This window comes from Juglans microcarpa x Juglans regia, chromosome 1S (assembly GCF_004785595.1).
Source record: "Juglans microcarpa x Juglans regia isolate MS1-56 chromosome 1S, Jm3101_v1.0, whole genome shotgun sequence".
NCBI classification, from domain to species: Eukaryota; Viridiplantae; Streptophyta; class Magnoliopsida; order Fagales; family Juglandaceae; genus Juglans; species Juglans microcarpa x Juglans regia.
The window spans coordinates 12,444,858-12,466,506 of NC_054595.1; the positions used below are offsets into that span (position 1 = coordinate 12,444,858).

The 21,649-nt window shown below is 37.6% G+C and overlaps 1 long non-coding RNA gene across 1 annotated transcript; it reads left to right on the forward strand.

Moving 5' to 3' along the window:
• Positions 1-337: 337 nt before the first annotated feature.
• On the forward strand, positions 338-8,564 carry LOC121245747. The gene is made up of 3 exons (XR_005936995.1): positions 338-454; positions 2,835-2,839; positions 8,457-8,564. It is a non-coding gene; the product is annotated as an uncharacterized LOC121245747 (long non-coding RNA).
• The last annotated feature ends 13,085 nt before the right edge of the window (positions 8,565-21,649 follow it).

A 21,649-nucleotide genomic window follows, 5' to 3' on the forward strand; every position in this document is an offset into this window, starting at 1 on the left:
TGCTTTTAATCACAAATCAAACATTCCATAATCATCTTAAGAAAATAATAAATCATATCAAATCATGTTTAAGACATGCCATAGTTAAATTTTCACTTAAAATCATTTAATCCTTCAAACCACCCTTTAATTACCTTGTTTTGAACTAAGCTTGATAACATTCTCAAAACTCAACCAAATTTTGCACCAACACTTGGAAACAAAGTTTGATATGATAACTAAGATCAAGATCAAGAAGACTTACAAATTTTGTGGCCTTCCAACCACTCAAGGCAGCCTTACTCAAAAATACTCAAGAACTCACCAAAAACCTACTCGGTTTCACTCTATTGCTCTCTAAGGGGGAGAAGTGCTCTCAAGACTCAAGAGATAGCTTGGAGTTGAGGTGTGGAGGAAATGAAGGGATGAAGGGGCCTTTTATAGGCAGCCAAAGGGAGGGGATGTTGGCCTTGGTGTAACAACCCGCTCCTTCCTTCTGACGTAAGCAAGTTCCAAGGACGGAAATTATGTAACACTCTGCCCTTCTCACTAGCGACTGCGAGTCTCGTTATGCATGCTAAATCTCTATGGCATGTTTTTAAAGATAATATGTGATTTTTAAAGTACGCCCAATATTTTAAATGCACTGAAAATATTTATATGGGGTATTTCCAGTGTTATTGAACTAAGCTTGATTTTAAATAAGACAATTATAACATTTTTTAAGAGCTCCAAAAATATTATAATTGTCAAAAAATCATTTTAATATCATTTATTAAAATAATTTCAGTTATTTAAAATATTATGAGATTTAAATTATATTGAAAACTCTAATTAATTAAATGGTTTTATTCTTTTAAAGATATTAAATAAGACTTCATCATTTTATTAATGATGAAGGAATATTATTTTATAAACTAAAGTTTAGTTTAAATAATATTCTACCTTAATTCCTCTCAGTGCTTTTAATTAAGTTAATATTTACACATTTTCAAATTAGTGTTTTAATCCTCCACCGTTAGATTGTTTTGAAGATCCCAAGATAGAGGGTTAGGATTAAAACCCAAACCCTCTCTCTTTCTCCTTCACTTTTCCCTTCCTTCTCTCTCTTCTCCCTCTCCCCTTGAGCTCGACGGAAACCCCCTTCCCCTCACCCGATCTCCTTGTTGAGCCCCCAGCACTCCATGCGCCACCATGCGACGACACCGACCACCTTACCGGCCTCCCCTCTAGCTCCACTGAGCACCACCATGGGTCTCCCCTGACCAGCCCCTTCCTCATCCCCTTGACTCCTCCCTAGACCGCACTCACGCAACCTCAACGCATGGGTTCACCATACCCACGGTCGAGCTCCGCCTCCCACGGCCACCACACCACAACCAGAAGCCTCCTCCCTCACCGACAACCTCCCCTAGCCACCCCTATGCCCAGCCGAGCCTACTTCCTCCCACACACACTCTCACTCTCTCACGAGTGTTCTCCACTTCACGGCTAGATCCGGCACCTCCAGCCACCGTGCCGCCACTCCATCGCCACCATGCCCCTCCACGGCACCTCCTAAGCCCTTCCATGGCCAGCCGTAATCCCCAGCCGCCCCTAGCTTCACACGAACTGTAACACCCCACTTAATTAACTCTTGATTAACCCTTAAGTACTCTAGATTAGGCCTTTATTTTTAGATTAATCACTTTCATTAAGGTTGATAATGGGATTAGCATTAAAGTTGGTGCTTAGTGTTAATGACCTAAGGATTAAAGAGGCAAGCCCATTAGTAATTTTGTTAAGGCTTTTTAGGACCCAAGTACATTCATGGGCCTAGCCCAAGAAAAATCTTGAACCAAGCCCTTAGGAAATCAAGGCTAGTCTTGGCCCAAGTATAGGAAGGCATAAGGCTTTTGGTGTAGATTTGGACCCTTGGCCATTTTCAAGCTCATATGGCCCAAAGTCATGTTTGGACTCATTTTACCATTCAAAAATCAAAAGCCCAATACACCATACCATTGGTTTTCTTAAGCCCAAATCACACTCAAAGTATCAAAATTAAGTTTTAAAAATTTGCTAAGGCCATTAACCATCATACTTGAGGTTAGTGAACTTTAAGCTATGCTTAATCTTTTCTTAAAATTTTTTATTCAAATTTTCTTGAATTAATACTCCCTTAAACCATGATTAGACCATGTTAATACACAAGCTAAACCATTCCACATGTCATTAAGAAAAATGACATAACAAGCCCAAATCATGCTTCAATTGGTTTTGTGCATTGCCCTTTGTAATGCTTGGACTGTTTTGCCCTTGGGCCCAACATTTTTGTGGTTTATCCTCAAGGGTAATATGTTCCTTAAACACCTCATGAGACCCTCCCAAAATCATTTTGAGCCTTGGACGAAATTGGTTGCATCAACCAACTCAAAGAACCAAACTGGGTGCACCTTGGTCTAGTTTGTGTAGGAACCATTTGGATTGAATTTGAACCAGCCTCCTGCCATGGTTTGCACCACCACCCATGCCACCTCCTTCTCCACCCAATCACCAAGAAGTCCCATGACCATCATGAAGGATTTTGACTCATTTTGGCTGCCCAAATGGATCCAAAACCGAACTGATTTTCTGCCACCACACAACCACCTTCATCCACCTGTTTTCAATGGTGGTTTGAGGGATCTTCTGCCATCCAAATGATGCTCCAAGATCTAGAGTCATCTACAGGACCCTTGCAGCTATTGTGGAGAGGAAATGATGGTGGTTTAGGGCACTATTTCATTCTGCACAAGTGACCTAAGCTCATGCAAGCAAATCTGGAAATTTTCCAAATTTGAGCACCTCCCACTTCACCCAATCACCAAGCACCCAAGCCAAGGTCTCTCACCCTTGGCCACCTATAAATACTTCCCTCCCCTTCTAATTTCACCCACACCACAGCTCCAACCATCATCTTGAGCCTTGAGAGCATTTCCCCCTGTTAGAGATCAAAAGAGTGCAAACCGAGTGAGTTTTGGTGAGTTTTTTAGTGTCTTGTGTAAGGCAATCTAGAGTGATTGGAAGGCCACGAAATTTGTAAATTTTCTTCCTTTTGATCTTATCTAGCATGTTAAGCTTTGTTTCTAAGTGTTGTTATGAAATTTGGTTGAGTTTTGAGAAGGTTATAATGCTTAATGCAAAACCGGGTCAATTAAAGGAAGGTTTGAATGATTAAATGTTATTATTTGGAAATTTAGCTATGGCATGTCCTAAGCATGATTTTATATGATCTATCATTTTCCTAACATGATTATGGGAGGTTAAATTTGTGATTAGAAGCATGTCATGATAGGTTTTAAATCTATCTTGTTTTGATCATCAAGCATGAATCGGTTTTAAGCATATTGGTGATTAATGATTTCTTAGCTTTGATTAAGTGTTGGGATGAACTTGATTACTTAAGTATTAGACTTCATAATGTCCCTAAATATTTTAGTGATCATTAATAATTAAATAAAATCTCATATGTATGCATTCATAGGGATCAATAGTTGAAATACACATAGGCATCAACTAGGATGCATGTCACGGGTTGGGACTAATTAGACAAATTTCACTTTGAATTTTGCAAATCTAAGGGTATGGATGGTTTTAAAATTCCAAAAATATGAAGTCCATGAAATTTGGTTAAATTTGGAGTTCGTTTGCAATTAGTGAAAATTTAGGGCCTAAATGGCAATTTTTGAAAGTCTAGGAGTATTTTTGTAAATACCCAATTTTTTTTTGAAGTCATTGATTTTGAACCTATCCATAAGTATATTAACCCTAACTTAGTATACAAACGATTTACGCAGCTACGACGCTAATTTCAAATTTCTCAGGAAGTTTGTAAGTTGGCCTCTAACTTACACCTTGATAATTTTCTTATGAATTATTGATAAATGCTTCATTTATTCATCAATTATCATTTTGGGCATAATTTATCATGTTATATGACACATTGAGTGCATACTTATATAAAATATGACATTTTCACCATTTTTACATATTACATTTATAAAAGTCATTTTTTTCATGAAATTTACTACATTTGCACATGTTGTGAAAAATATTTTTCAAAACATTGTATGAAAATTATTTTTATCACGATCCCAAAGGATAGGATGGGGAATTATCCTAGTGGAACTCCTCTGTCCACTCTGGAGTGTTTAATAATGGAGTGGTAACCCCTGGGTTGATGAAGAACGGTCAACAGGCTTCGAATGGATTCTTTTTAAAGAACACCGGAGCAAAGTTAACATGTTATGACACCTAACGCTGGTGGGTGTACACGTTATGATTTTTATGATGTTATGTTATTTACCAATGCATTGAGAACGTGTTTATAGACAACGTAGTTTCAACGTAAGTTATACTACAGTCATCGGCAGGTACTCACAGTGCATATGGGAAACTGTGACATTACCACACGTTATGTTATTAATTAAGATAATGATGTAAGTCTATGATGATGAGATTTTTATGAAGAAGTTATGTCTTGTAAAAAATGATGACGAAATTACTTACTGAGCAAAAACCTGTGTCTCCATATTTTAAAAAAAAATATTGAGGAATCTAGATGGGAGACATGTACACTAATTTTTTGCATCTCATGCATTGCATATTTATCATTTTTCATGATTGATTTATTTTTGTGTCATTAGTTGTTTAACTTACTAAGATTTCAAGTGAATCTCACCATTTTATGGAACCACTATCATTCCACTTGGAATGATGGAAGTTGTGTCAGGAATCGACCAAGACGAGATTGATGGAGCACTGAATTCACATGATTGAGGAGGAGTTGGATCTGGAGAGGAAGCTGGACTTAATTTTGATGTTCATAGCCCAAGTCCTTTATGCTTTAGATCACATTAAGATAATGTTATGACTTTGTATATAAGTCTATGCTACTTTAGTATTTCGAACATGATGATTTTCTAATGAAGTTGGGCTGTTTTAGTTATTCTGGCATATTTTTTTCACCTTGACCTTTTATTTTTGCTGCAATTATTGCATACTGCTAGTTGCATACTAGGATGCATTGCATATTAACTGTCATGAACGGGGGTATGTAACCTTGTGTTGCATGTCCCGTCGCTCTAAGTCTCTGTTCCATCCCAAGTGGGGATTTGGGGCGTCACACGAACCCTCACCCTCTCGAGTGCACTGTATAGGGCTGGATCCACTGTGTTCCGCCCTCACTGCCACCATGAGGCCACCATGAGCCCTTCCAAGACCATACCTAGCTATTCCCATGACCCAACCCTCCTACGCATAGATCTACCCCTGTAGCCATCTTTAAGGACCCAAACAGCCACTGTACATGGGTTAGTCGCCACGTATGACCCTTCCGACTTCATCAACCGTGACGGTTAGCGAGCAACACATGGGTTATCCCGTTGATGGTATAACTATCTATCCCTCTTTAATTATGTTATTTGTTGGTTAGTTAGGTTGCGGACTGTGCTGTTAGTAATTGTGGAGTTCGCTGTATTGTGATGGACTGTGTAGTGAAGTATTGGGCATATCTGTGTTGTATGATGTGTAGTGTTGTGGACTGTGCTGTGAAGTGTGGTTGTGAAGTATGTGTTGTAGTGATGATGTGGCGTCGTGTGGATTGGGAAGAGAGTGTGTACTCTCGTGGCGTAGTGTGGGATAATGAGAGTATATGTAAAGTATACCCTCTTGGCGTAATGTGGAATGAGAAGAATACGCGTGGAGTGTACTCTATGAGGCGTAACGTGTGTGAAAGGAGTACATGTGGAGTGTACTCCATGTGGTAGAGTGATGCACCATATGGCACGTATGCCGTCGTGGTGATGGGTCATAGTGTGTGTGATGGGAGTACACATGGAGTGTACTCCATGAGGTAAAGCGACACCCCGTGTGGCATGTCACAAAGATAAGGATGGTTGTGTGGTTAATGGGTGTAGAACGTGACGAGTAGTATCGGGAACTATGGAATAGTGTCCCGAAGTAGTTATGGTGTGGCCTATGGTCTGAGGTGACAGGTGTCACCATGATTGACTTATGGCTGAAAGTATGTGTGTAGTGTCAAAACAAGTGTAAGAGTGCGCAGCGGAAGCATGACTAGGGAATGTCACAAACTGACATGGTTACTGGCAGTCGTGCTTGTAATGGGTGAGGAGTTAGTGTAGAAATGACGTAGCAGGATGTCAGATGATGTGATAAGGTCACGGTGTAGCTTGGGAGTAATCTTGAGCTATATGACGTGACATAAGGCGTAGTTGTGAACGGATTCTTGTCGTGTTAAGTGTTGGAATGAACTGTCAAAAGGGACAGGTAGCGTGAAGAGTCATGCTAGCCGAGTTAAGAGAAGGTTAGTATCGGAGTATGGCGTTTGTCCCTACGAGCATGTGATCAACATGTTATATGTTGGTCTTATGTGGTAAGGGGTAAGGTACATGTGTAATCTGGTGAGATACATGTACCAGACGGATTCACCATATGTAATGGGTAATCTGTCCTAAGCATGATTATACGTTACAGAGTTGGCTTAGAGCCGTGTGGCATGTATGGATGGGAATGAGGATTTAGTGTGGGTTAAAATACATGGAGGCAGTGACGGGTGTATTGTCTAGGATTGGGATGCATGATTTCATCGGTCAAAATCATGCATCGGAATGTGGTCAATAGGAAGAGTAAGACGAAGGTCTTAGTTGCTACGTTTGGGTAGTGAGAATACCTGAGAAGTGTTAAGAATGTTTGTGAATAGTAGTGAAAAAGTAATAATAGAATAATGAATAGTAGGTAAAAAGTAATGAATAGTAAAAAAGTAGGTGAAAAGTAATAATAAAGTAAAGAATAGTAGTGAGAGTACTTGAGGTACTCTTGGTACCCAAACGTTTAATCCTAAGGTGAATCATGGGTTCACCCTAGTGGATAAGCACTCGTAGTAGAACGTCGAGTTTGGAAGAGATAGTGACCATAAGTGGCCCTCGAAGGTTTTAGCATGGTAAAGGACATGCAAGAGCACGGGATAGAAGGAGAGTGTTTCAAGTGAAGTGTAGTTCTATTTCTAGTTTAAATTGCTTATGCACTAGATAGAAAATGACGTAAAGGTTATGTGTATGCATGTAGGTTGCCATTTGACACGCACATGAATGGACTGCATGATATGAAAGTAGCATGGAGTCCAGGTAAGTATTATATTCATACTCTTCTAGAGTTTTCTAAAATACACGAAATGAAAATGAAATGTTTTTCCTTTACGATGCCTTACGAAACAGCACCAAAGATGTTTTACGAAAACATGCTAAGTATAAGTGTTCAAAGGTATACGTATATACGGCCCTCCTTGGCAGCCCCCTTTTACTCAACCAAAGTATTAATTGTACGCATGTGAATGGATCATTATACGCTATATCTATTGGATGTATTTTCCACAAAAAGAAATGTTGAGCCTAATGCCTGATGCTTTAACTGATGCTTTGAACAACTCGAAGAAAGTATGGTGTTTTAAAAGGTCCCTATGAACTGATGTTTTCAGGATGCCATGAACCGATATTTTAAATGATGACATGAAAGATAATGTTTAAGCCCATGCTTTTAAATGACGTTTTCCATGAATGAACTGCACTGAAAAGGAAAGGACTGAACTGAATGGAAAGGACTAAAAGGACTGAACTGAAAGAAATGACTAAACGTTTAATGTATGAAAATATGTAACGGCCACATGAATGCATAAAAAGGGTACCAAAGGAATGGGCAGATTGCAATGCAAGGTAAGTAGTACTGGTAGTGCACCTAGTGCTGCCCCTTGAAGAAAAAGGGATTCCCAACCCGTGGCCACGAGCAGAGTCCGGGTCCAAAAGACTGCTAACCCCAACACACTAGGCGTAACAGTGTGTACCGGCCAATGAAAGTGATAAGAAAGAATGTATGAATGCATGAATGCATCGAACTCTTGAAGAAATGAAGGCACTGACGGGAGAAAGGTTTCACGAAGAGAAAGCCCCCTTTTTAAGGAAAAAACCTCGTATATTGATGTTTTCAAATGAAAGCATGCATGCATGTACATATAGTATGTACGGTATGATGAATGCATGAATGAAAACCTATGTTATTATTTTTTTAACTATATGAAGTAATGCTTACGAGTCATCGACTCATTTTAGTTTTTATGTATGCCCATCCCCCCACAGGAACTGAATGAGCAGTACGTGTCAGGATGGACACAACCCCAAGGGGAAGAGCACGGAAGTCTAGACATGAGAGTTTTAACCGTATGAGAGGTATTTTTATCTTAAGATTAATGTTTTCCGCGGTAAACCTCTTTTATTCTCCAGGTAAACATCTTTTATTCTCAAGGCATATTTTATTTTATAACATAGAGTCTTGCACCCTAGGTATGGAAGTAAAAGTTTTAAATTGAATGGTAATTTACGTCGTCTTTTCTAAAATCATTTTATAAAAAGTTCCACCACATGGACAGGCATTACACTTGGTCGAAGGCGATTGGTATAAGGTGGTGTAAGAAGCTAAAATTTCCAAATTTGCACTCCATCACTTGTGTCATCTTGTGTAGACCAAAACAGTGCCCTAAACCACCATGATTTCACTTCTATAGTTTCTACATTACTCCTATGAGAGCTGGTCAAGTCTTTGTGCATAAGAAATAGAAGGAAAGCCAACAAAACCAACCATGGGGTTGACGAGTTCAAAGTGATTTTCTTTGGGCAGTTTTGCTCATTGTCTTGACTCATCCGTTTGACTCATCATCATGGCTGATTTGTGTAGGTGCAAGGTCACTTCTTGAAGGCTTTTTTTTCTGGTGGTAGAAGGTGGAGGGTTGGCTGCCAAGTGATCATGGAGGTGCAGTTCAGAAAAAGATGATGCAATGGAGGGTGGTTGCTGAAATTTCAGATTGCCTTCATCAGTTTGTGTCCTCTTGTGCAGGGGGACTAGTGCCTAAAACGACCATGATTTCTTCCTTGATGTGGCTACAATGGACCTATAGTGGTGGCCAAGTTGTGGGGCATGGTTTAGTTGACAAAAAGTCAAGCAAACCACCTATGCTAACCGGTGGGTTCAAGTGGTTTCTACTTGGTAGGTTTGAGCTTCGGTTTTTGGATGGTTTTGGGTGGGAAAATCTGAGTCAAATTTCTCATGATGGTCATGGGGCCCCTTGGGGATTAGGTGGTGAAGGAGGTGGCATGGGGTGCTGGCTCAACCAAGGTAGATGGTTGGTTAAATCTCAACCCAACTGATTCCCACTCAAACTAGACTAAGGTGCAACCGGTTTGGTTTCTTAGTTTGGTTTGTGAAACCAATTTCATCCAAATCTTATTCTGGGTTTGAAGGGGTCTCATGGGGTGTCTAGTGATCATATTATCCTTGAGGAAATGGCACAAAATTATTGGGCCTAAGGGCAAAATAATCTATGCACTCAAAGGGGATACACATGAGCCAATTGATGCAAGTTTAAAGTTTGATATGTCATTTTCCTAATGACATGTGGGGAGGTTTATCTAGGGTATTAGTATGGTCTATGTATGATGAAATGGAATAATAAATCAAGAAAATTTTAGATTAAAAGGTTAATTAAAGATTAAGATGAAATTAAGTCTCAAAGCATGGCTTAAAGTTCACTATCCTCAACTATGATGGTTAATGGTCTTAGCCAGCTTTCAAAACTTAACTCGGGTACTTAGGGTATGATTTGGGCTTAAAGAAACCAATGGTATGGTATATTGGGCTTTCAAGTTGAATAGTAAAATAAACTCAAACATGGCTTTGGGCCTTGTGGGCTTAAAAGGGCCTAGTGTGTGGGTTCATGGCTTAAGGGCTCTTGGGCTGGGCCCATGAATGCTCTAAGGTCTTAAAAGCCTCACTAAATTCACTAATGGCGCTGCTTCTCTAATCCTCAGCTTAAAGGTACTAAGTACCAAGATTAAGGCTAACCTCACTATCAACCTTAATGTAAGTAATAACCTAAAATTAAAAGCCTAATCTAGAATGCTAAGGGTTGATCCAATGGTTAATTAAGCGGGGTGTTACAGTGAGTAAGAATAGAGTGGTAACCCCTGGGTTGACAAAGAATCGTCAACGAGTTTCAAATGGATTCTTGTTAAAGAATGTCGGAGCGAAGTCACTTATGGCACGTAATGCTGGTGGATGCATACGTTATGATAAAATGTTATGATACCAATGCACTGAGTTACGATGTCTAGAGAGAAAGATGTAGTTTCAACATGAGTTGTACTACGGTCACCGGCAGGTACTCACAATGCATATAGGGGAGCTGTGACAATACCATACGTTATGTTACGTTAATGTTGGCTTTAAAATGATGAAATATTATGCTTTTTAAAACAATGAGGTATGAAATATTCTCTTTTGAAATGTCGTGTTTTTGAAATGAGAAAGTAAAAAATGTTCTCTGAAAGAAAAGGTACATTGAATTTTTTTTTAGAAATGTTGAGGAATCTAGATTGGAGACAAATATGGATTTTTCTGCATAGCATGCATCTCATGTTTATCATTAATCATGCATATATTATCTCTATGCAAGTTGGTTATTTAACTTACTGAGATTTCAAGTAAATTTCACCCTTGTGGACCCACTACTATTCCCCCCAGAATGGTAGAAGTTGTGTCAGGACTAGCATTTGACGAACAAGATGAATCGTTGGCTTCAGATGGTTGAGAATGAGCCCAATCTGGAGAGAAGGTTGGACTTGATTTTAACTTTCGTAGCAATGGCTTTATATACTATAAAGCGGATGCGAGAGTTAGTCTGATTATGTAGATTCTATCTCCCACGTTAGGTTGAACTCAAGTGGACCTCTTAAATGAGGCAGTACCTATTTATGGTTTATAAATCATTTGGATGTTTAGTTCATTCTGGGATCAATTACTTTTATCACCCTTATTTTCGCTACGATTATTGCATACTAAGATGCATTTTTTTCATATTAACTGTCATGAGCGGGGGTATGTAACCTTGTATTGCACGTTCTGACATTCCAAGTCTTTGGTCCATCCAAAGTTGTGACCTGGGGGCATCATAGAGGGGTAGGTCTCACCTTCAGATTAAGCAGGAGGCTTTCCTACGCTACTGACTTTGGATTAACCCCCATGGCCTCGTCTCCTTGTTGAATGGTGGGCCCTTTATATTGGGTTCGCCATGATGGCCCGGTCCAATGGCCCCGACTAGGCCCTCATTTCTTTGGGTGCATTTTGGGTTCAATAATTCTGTTAAAAGTTTGTAAAATCTACCAAGCTTCTTCTAGGATTATATAAGCTAAAAGCTAAAATTTCTCAACTGAGCTCTTTATTTTAAAAACTTGCATCTCTCGAGACATTTGCCCCTAGAATTTATGTTCCTTCAAGCTTAAGTACTAATGTATTGCTTGTATGGGCAAAAATGCTGAGGCATAAATGAAGCTCTTTTGTTATTTTTGAATATATATATATATATATAAAGCAAGGGAGATTACATGGTTATCCAAGTTTGATATATGCAAGAGCATTGATTGAGTACGTATGTGAACAATTTCCTAGCTAGCCATCTGCCCTACATGTATTGATGGATGGAGGCCAAAGGGAATGTGCCCATATCAAAGGGGCCTTTTCCAGGATACCTGCTCGGCTTTACGATTATTAGGTACTCCGCTCCTTCGGAAATGCTCAATTAACACCTAGGCAAGTACTTCTTTAGCACAAAGAAATGGTTTATCTCCTCAAGCTCAAGAACTACCTTGTCGAAACTACCTTTTCGAACAAGGGAGCATGGATGAACCTTGGTAATCAAAACAAAGCAAAATGAAAGGGTCTTCTTTCTACAACTATGAGGTTGAGAGAAGTAAGCAAAAGGGTCTTCTCTCTAGAACTAGTAATGATGCAACTTAAGGTGCGGCAGCTCACCGATGGAGCTAAGTGGTTCCAAGGGGTCCATGGTGGCTGTGGCATGGGTATAAATCATGAGGGAAAGGTGCAAGATGTGAGGTTATAGGCGGTGGGGTAGAGTAAGTGCATGTGTGTGTGTGCACGCGGCGGGTCAGGGACTTATATAGTGATGTCGGTGGCACATGAATACAACAGTGCATGAAGGAGCTTGTGGGGTTAGTCACATGGCGTTGGTGCACACACTACAAATTTGATTTTTGTGATGGATGAAACCGTCACAAAAAAGGTTTGAGATTGTCACCTAAAAGGTGTCACATAATGTTTTTTGTGATGATTTACTATTCAACTGTCACAAAAAGCTTTTTTTATGACGGTTGGAAGTCTTCCGTGAGATGTAACGTTCAAATGTAATGATTTTTTATGAAATTTAAAAACTGTCACAGAAAGTAACGTTCACACGTATAAACTGACATTCAAATGTGAACCCGACTGATTAACGTTCGCACATAAAAAAATTGACGTTCGTTGTTTTTGCTTCGCACGAATGATATTTACGTTCGAACATTAACTCGATGATGTTTGAATGTAACATTTGGATGTTAAAGGAAATGAGTTTGAACATATAATTTTTAACGTTCGGATGTTTGTTTGTCGTTCAAACATATCAATTCTCATCATTCGAACGTTTAGATTGTTTGTGTGTTAAAACGTGCAAACGTAGTGTCTTACATTCGAACGTTTTGTTTGAATTTGCTGACATTTTGTTCGAACGTTATGATCATAAATAGTAATTTCATAAAATTAAAAAGCATACAAATTGTTTCATATTACACCATAAACATAACAACTAATAATGTCTTATAGAGTTGTAAAAATAGACAGTAAAAGTTTCTAATACTGATAATGATAATGATCATTTGATCATTTCTTTTTCTTTCCTCGCCCACTGTGATCCTACTGAATTGACATAACACGTTCCATCTGGACCATCATCTCCCTCTACACTTGGAGTCTCTCTTATCGCGACAGTCTAATTTATAGATGCGTTTGTAGAGCTACAAAAAGACCGCGATGAGAGAATACACATTGGTCTCGAGCACTTGCGTGAATATGTCATGTCACTAGGAGAGGATCCCATAAAGGCTGATTGGATCTCAATCATTTTTTTCCTGCAATTACAACAAAAATATGATAATAAAGCTCATATATTAAAAGAAACGATGAATCAAACATAATATGAATTCACATGTTACATAATTTAGTCACAAAAATTAACATCACTTACATAATTTTTTTTAGCAACAGGATCAACCCACTCATTATACTTATCAGTGTGAGCAACAGCATATATATGAATGAGGGAGAAATTTTTAGGATCATCACATTTCTAACAAAGCCACATTAGTAAATTTAAAAAAATAATGTTAGTACTTAAATAAAAGAATATGATAAAAATGAGTGAGAATTAATAAATTATCAATTACCATTTTATCAGCAAAACGTTGAATGACCTTGAGCCAGCGCGATGGTGGATGTCAAAGCCGTTCTATTCTGTACATTGATAGAACTTAAGTGCTGCAGGAGAAATTAACAATGTTAAATATAATATATGAAACCAATATAGATGTAAATAACTTATAGGGAATAAATTTAAAATACCTAATAATTTGGACTTGCGAAAAGATTACAACTCTTCCTCCAATCATCTAACTTTATTTTTTGAAAATGAGATTGAACAACCTATTCCAATGTCTCGAACTTCTTGAAGTGGTCATGGCATCATCCCTTGTGACGCCGAAATAATGTAGTCATCAACTCGTTCACAGTTCGCACATCCTCACTACGGCCAAAATTGAGGTCGAATTCATCCTACAAAGTGAATTGCGTCAAAAATATGAAATCAAAACATCTCTAAATAAATTTACATTCATATATAAACTCACTAGTACACGACTTCGAATGTGATCATTCACCTCATTTAGAACATCTCTCCATGATCACATATAAAATGGGGCATAAGCTCGGACTAGTGTGCCGACATAGGGGGCAAGCGAATTTGTACTATTGTCCACTAATCCAGTGAAGTTATCAGGAATGTTGACCTTGATTTTCTCGTGCAAGGCCATGTGTGTAGCCACGTCTGCGACGTGACAATGCATCAGCTAATATTTTTAAAATAATTAAATACAGTCACCAAAGTATTCAAATATAATTAATTATCAATAAAATTTCCTTACTGGAAGGTGTCGACTGGCTATATGTCTCCTGTGTATTAACTTGTTCAGGAGCGGAGTCGTTAGTTGGGGAGTCATGAACGGGTTTGAGACTTGGGGGAGGAGGCGCATTTCTTCGTTGTCGTGTTGGTGGCATCCTTGAAAATGATTAATATTTTTAAAAAAATAGTATAGAATAATTTATAAAAAAAAAAATGTATTATACTGTCACTTACGTAAGTATATACATAATACTTTTATTCTTCATCTCCAGATGTATTTTTCATGTTTGTTTCAGAATCGACTTCAATAACATTTCATCATCATCATCTTCTTTTTCGTCTTCTTCATCGACTTCCTCTTCGGACTCTTCTTCTTCTTCTTCAGACTCTTCTTGTTCAGACTCTTCTTCTTTACTTTCTTTATGAACTGAATGATCATTTAATATGGATGGGCTGAGATGTACGGGTGGGACGTTATCTCCACATAAGGGATTAGTTCAAGTGTACCGAGGTCAACAAATAAATTTATACCCTCTCCATCTTCCTGGTAGGCCTCTATAATCTGAGTGTCATCTTCGTCTCCACTATGGTCGTGATCCACTACCATTCATGCATCATATATATTCTGAGGCACAAATTTTGTACGACTCACCAAGTTATCTCTCTATTATCTTCATCGGCCCCTTTCATTAGATCAACCAAGTAATAGACTTGGGTAGTTTGAAAAGCCAATACCAATGGATCATCTTCGTACTATTTACATGCAGTATTGACACTCGTAAAGTGACTATCCCTATATATCAAAACTCGACCACCACCTTTATCCCACCAATCACATTTAAAAGCATATGTCACGTTCCCACCTAGGTATTTTAATCCGATAATGTTACTTATGACACCATAGTAGTCAATGTCTTATGTTCCATGACTTCTCTCTACCAACACACCACATTTTTGTATCTTGTGATTACGTTCACTGTCCATAGTATAGAATCTATAACCTCGAACCGTGCATGCAGTGTATTGAAATGCTCTGTGTGTAGGACCACGGGCCAATGCATGCACTTTAGAAGAAACTGATGGGGATCATTAGCACATTGTTCCAAAATCTAACAATTGAAATAGTAACAAAATTATTAAAAGTAAACAAGAATTAAAATGGTTCAAAGTGATTTTAAGTCATGGGACATTTAAAATGCATATGCGTTGTTCAAACCATCCGAAAAATTCTTCTTCGTGTCTCACATCTATATTCTCTAGGCCTTCTGTCCAAAGTTTGTCCATGTGCTCATTGTATGGAAGTACAAAAGAATAGGATATATGCATTACATAATATGTTATATAATAATATTTTTAATTAGAACCATTCTAAGTATGTAGCGAAATACCTGAAATAGTCATCAATCTCTTGACAATTATTCAACACGTACCACCGAGCTTTTTCTAACTCTCTACCAATTAAGTCATATCTCATTTGTGCACCTAAGGGCCGTACATTCTAAGAAAACATTGATAGCTCACGAGGGGGAAGAGTAGCATGATCAGCATTCTGCTTTTCACGATTAAATCATGTCTCAACACTACGAAAATATAGAGAGCAAAATGTCAACCATTCATTGTGTATATAAGCTTCTGCTATTGAACTCTCAGCTCAGGCTTTATTCCCAAATATCTTTTAGCTGGATACATCCAACGAAACTGCATCGGGCCACCTAACATTACCTCTCGAGGCAAATGTAAATTTAAATGGACCATTACATCAAAAAATGATGGTGGAGAGATCTGCTCAAATTTACACAGTATATTAGCAATGTTTTCTTCCAACTTTCATAACATATCTCGATTTACAACCTGAGAGCACAAATCTTTGAAAAACATGCAAAGTTCTGTTATGGAGACACGTACATTAGAAGTCATTTTACCGCAGATTCCCACTGGTAACAATTTTTGCAAAAATATGTGACAATCATGACTTTTCAATCCACTTATTTTCCAATCATCAGGGCTCACACATCTACCGAGATTGGACGCATAACTATCTGGCAACTTCACACCTTGCAACTATTTGCAAAAATCCATCATCTCATCTCTTGTCCTCATAAAACATGCATGCGACATAACCACCCTATTCCTTTCCATTCACAAATACAGATTATGTTTAATTCTCATTATCTCAAGATCTTTTCTCGTCTTAATAGTGTCCTTCGTCTTTTTGTTAATGCTCATCAATGTCTCGAGAACATTATCAAAAATATTCTTCTCTATGTGCAATACATCCAAACTATGTCACAACATGCATAATGACCAATATAGCAAGTCAAAGAAAATACTACGCTTTGTCCAATTCAATTCTGCAGGGCCTCGTTTTCTTTTGTTCTTTTCTCGACCTTTGCCAAAATTGTTCGCTCTAACTTACCATAATTGCTCAACTATCTTGTCCCCAGTCAACTCCTTTGGTGCAGTTTTATCCTCAACTCTCCAATCAAATTTAGCACATTCCCTTCACCATGCATGATTTACTGACAGATATCGTCGATGGCCCATGAAGCACATCTTCTACGAATATTTTAGCCACTCAGTAACAGTTTCTTTATTACACGTGGGACACGCTATCTTCCCTTTAGTACTCCAACCGAAAAGGTTCCCCATATGCTGGAAAATCATTTATCGTCCACATTACTGCAACATGTATCTGAAAAGATGTTGACATATATGCATCAAAAGTTCTGACTCCAATTTCCCATAAATCTTTCAACTCTTCAATTAACGGCTGCATGGATATATCAATATCATTCTTAGGTGATCTTGGGCTAGGGATAAGTAAAGTTAGTTTGGCACCTTTATTGTCCATATCTACTATTTTTGAATTTCAATTCTCAATCCTTTCTAATGTTAGTTTATACAACTTTAATATTAAATCACTACATTTCAATTTTCAATCTTTTTTAATTTGAAATATCTAACTTTAATATTAAATCAATTAACGTTCGCATGTGATAATCAATAACGTTCGAATGTCGGCGCCAAAAATTTTCACGGTCGCACGTAAATAGACCCCACATTCGAATGTCCAAAGAACGTTCGAATGTAATGCAATTTCTCAGCTGCCTTCAGTGACTATCACAGAAAATACTTTTTTGTGACAGTTTGGGCACTGTCATAATTTTCAAACCATCACAAAAACTAATTTTTGTTGTAGTGATAGTAGGAATGGTGGCAGCTATGGAGTAAGAAGATCCTAGGACAACCAGTTGGTACTCACATGCATGGGCTTAAGTCGTCTGGCTTGTTTGTATATTTATAGTGTTCCGTTGAGTCGTGTCTAAGGGGGTTAGGATCCATAAGTCATTCTCATGGGTATAAGCCATGGTTTGGCCTTATTCTCATGGGCCCTAGGGTTACTATCCTAGCCCAATCTCTTCTCCAACCAAATCTAAATCCAATAATTCAAACACTATCATCCTTAAGGTCCAAATCTCAAGCTCTACCTCAATAAAATGAATTGAAACCTAACGAATATCGAGACCCATGCTAGCTTCCTAAAATTAAACCCCTCTCATTACATGATTACCATTTGCTAACTAATTAACAAATATAAAATAATAATCTAAGTTCATACATGAAATAATAGCAATCATAGTAATAATATTAATAATGGTTCCCAAAAACATATCGGGGTTACACATTACTCATAACATTCCATCCATGACCACAGAAAGAATCATGACTACAAGAGTCGCTAACCCTAAAACATGAGGTTTAATAATGTGTACTGATCATAAAGTTAAAAGAGGAGATATTGTAAAGCCATGACTAAGATTGAATGTGATTGAATGTCAATTCATAACTATTCTGTATGACTGAGACCTTGAAAAATAAAGATGAATGTGTGTATGAATGTGACTGTGAATGTTATTACATAATTGAGAACTTGCATTCTTATATGTTTACAATATGAAGTAGTTCTTACTGTGTATTCGATTCATTTTTGCTTTAATGTGTGATTGATTTAGGAAATGCTTATAGTGAGGTTTGAGGCTGCAGGAAGAGAATTTGCTCAAGGATAAGTGGTAGAAGTCTAGATCATGTACAGAAGTTTTGAAGTTATATTTTGATAGAACAATATTTGAAAATTTTTTAATAAATGCTTATGTAGACTCCATTTTAAATTTGATAAAATACGTTTTTATTTTTACGTAATGGGATCTTTTATTCCTGTTGCTTTGTTAAAGAAGATTTTTTTTTTTTTTTTTCATGGCGAATAGCATTCTTTTCCTTCTATTTATAAAATTAACATTATTCTTAACCCTTGGAAGATGGGGTGTTACAGTTACTAGGCTTGCCATGGATATAAAATGTGGTATCTATTATTGATACTGTTTATGTTGGTACCTACATTCTTGTTGTGTTTTTAGAAATCGTTTGGATTCAGAGATGAGTTGAAATTATTTGTGAATAGTAGAATAAAAGTTGTATTATTTATTATATTTTATGTGGAAATTTAGAAAAGTTGTTTTGGGATTTGAAAAAATTGAATTGTTTATTATATTTTGTGTGTAAATTTGAAAAAATTGTAATGATAAGATGAGTTGAGGTAGGTTTTGAATTCAAGCAAGGCCTAGTGCATCCACTTTAGAGATAAAGTGGTTTACTGTGTAGGTTTTTTTCAGTATGCATCCGATTTGCCGAGCTTAATAGGAGAAGATCTCACTATTGTTTTTGTCGATTAACGGCCGAGATGCACAACTCTACCACGAGGATAAACATCGTCTCTAGTACTACTATCATTTTTGTTAATTCATATGCCAAAGGTATTTTCTATGTAGTTTTAAAAGGTAAATCAAAAGGGTTAAAAATGATAGAAATCTCAATCAGTGATTAGAGAATGCCGAGAGCTTGCCTATTTATAATTGAAAAATGATAAACACACAATACTTTTCACAACATATTTCACAATCATGTTTTAAAATAAGGGATATTATTATAAAATATCATATAAAAATAACATTACTTTACAAAAATACTCTCATTTTACATTATGTGTTGTGAAAAGTATTGTAAAGAGTGTTGTATGTTAATCTTTATAATTTCTGGTTTTTTGGCCCCCTTACTATGAAGACCTCATTTAACAAGATAATAAATTGGGAAAGCTCCCAACAGGACGAGTAAAAAACTATTTTTAATACAGGCCAATAAAATTCTGTCACGTAAGACATATAATAAATTTTTATATACACTCAGGACCAGATTACTTGCTTCTCTTCCCTCTTCTCCCTCTTCTCTCTTTCTCCCTCCCCACCCAAGTGCAACTTCCCTTCTCTCTCTCTAAAACACGCTCTCTCTCTCTATAAAATTCTCTCTTTCTACAATACTTTCTCTCTCTCTCTAAATTAAACAAATTAAGCACAAAATTCATTTTTAACCCATTTTTAATGAGTTCTTTCTCCCTCCCCCACCCAACTGCAACCTCCCCCTCTCTCTTGCTTGAAAATACATTCTCTGTAGCTGCCTGTCCAAATTGCAGCTTGCCACGCCATCGAATAGAACTCATGTGCATATTTTGCTTTGAAGCTTTGCCGCACAAATCAAATGGACAGGATGGAATTGATTCTCAAAGGAGTTAAAAGTACAGGCTCTGCAATATTGCTGTTCTGGCATTCACTTATTTCTGGCCAAGACAATGAAGATATCTCAAGGGACATTTTACGCATTCGAAAATCTGGATTTTTGTTTTAAAATGTTTGAACAAGTCAGAAAGTGATTTCAGTTTGTCAAGGAGTTCCTTGCAATAGTTTATTCAATTCTTCTTTTGCCTTGGAATAATATTAAGGTGGGCAGGTGGTTATTAATTTTATAGAAATGCTTTTTGTACCAAATGTGATTATAACAAAAAATCTTTCTTCTCCCGTTGGTCTGCCCCCCCCCCCCCTTCTCTCTCTCTCTCTCTCTCTCTCTATCTCTCTCCTTTCCCCCCATGAATGCCTCCTGCGACCCCACCCTCTCTCTCTCTCTCTCTCAAACATTTTTTGTGCTTTCCTGTTGGTCTACGCCCCTTTCCCCTTGGCTCTCTCTCTCTCTCTCTCTCTTTCTTTCTCTCTCTCTCTCATTTTCTTCTCTCTCCCCCCCAATGCCTCTGCGATGATATAATGATGTTGACCTCCCTTTAAATTTCCATTAACCCGTGTTCTTAAGATCTTTGTATGATTGAAGGATCTTTAAAGGAATTTTACGTATAAAAGAGAATAATTTTTTTGTTAGTATATAAAGAGAGAGTCCCTAGATCTGGATGAAAGAAAGTCTGTCAAGAAGGAATTTTCCATAGGTGGGTTTGAAGTGGGTTGCTCCAGTTTGAAGGAATTTTCTAGTTGCAGTTGCAGTGAAATTTTACTTCGTTGAAATTTTTTCTTCATTTTCGTTATCAGAGTAGGCTGGGTGGGATGATGGGTTATGACACTTTTCCGTTTGTTTTACTTTTTCGTTTGTTTTATTTTTCGTGAACTTTAACTTTTTGTCCATTTGCTTTTTACCCCCTCACGTGTTGTACATTTTTATTAAGTTTTCTTTAACTATCGGTAGCAGCACTCTTTATTTTTTATTTTTTATAGAAGAGTCGGAAGCCACCCTTCTATTAGTGATCCCGTTCCAATTTTATAAAAAAAAACTTTACTTATGACGGAGAAAAATCATAGTTACAAAACCGATACTCGGGAATTACAAACATCCCTTGTATCTAAACCAAAACCTAAAATCAAAATTACAAAATCACCTAAAACAGCAGACCCAACCTAATCTAACCCAAAAACCGGCTACTCAAAATAAACTGCCAATTAATACAAAACAAGACAGAAACCCGAACGCCTCCTCCACGAAACATAAATATGCACGAACGAAAACTAGCAGCGACCGGCAACACGCACAGTTTAACTCAACTAGTTCTTCCGCCTAATAGAAGGGAGACCCCATTTATCAACTCTAATCAAGCCCCGTAACAGAGGAGAAACCTCCCCCATACTCTGCCATTCCACATCACCATCACTTGCTCCCCTTCTAGCTAACCAGTCCGCAACAGCATTTCCTTCCCTATGAATGTGCATAAACCGAATATCCATATTAATGAGCTGAAGTTGCAATTCCTCCCAAAAATCCTCCAAATACCAGCTACCGCATCTGTTCTTATCTAACCATGCCAGAATCACTTTAGAATCCATTTCTATATCAACTGCACTGAAATTCATGTTCTTACAATATTTGACACCTTCCAAAAGCACTCTTAACTCCGCATAAGTACTATTACCATACCTGATATTCTTAGCAAAAGTTAACAGCAACCTCCCATGCATATCCCGAATCACACCTCCTGCCCCTGACTCACCTGGCTTCCCTAGACTACTACCATCTGTATTTAGCTTCACACGGCCTTGAGCTGGCTTAGACCATGCTATGTAATTAATCTGTTGTTGCTTGATTGGAACTTTCTGTATATTGAAACAATTAAGAATGTAAAAGTCAGTTTGAGTGAATTTCTTAGGCTTTGAAAACCCTTGATAGATAACACCCACCCATTGTTTGATAGATTGCCAC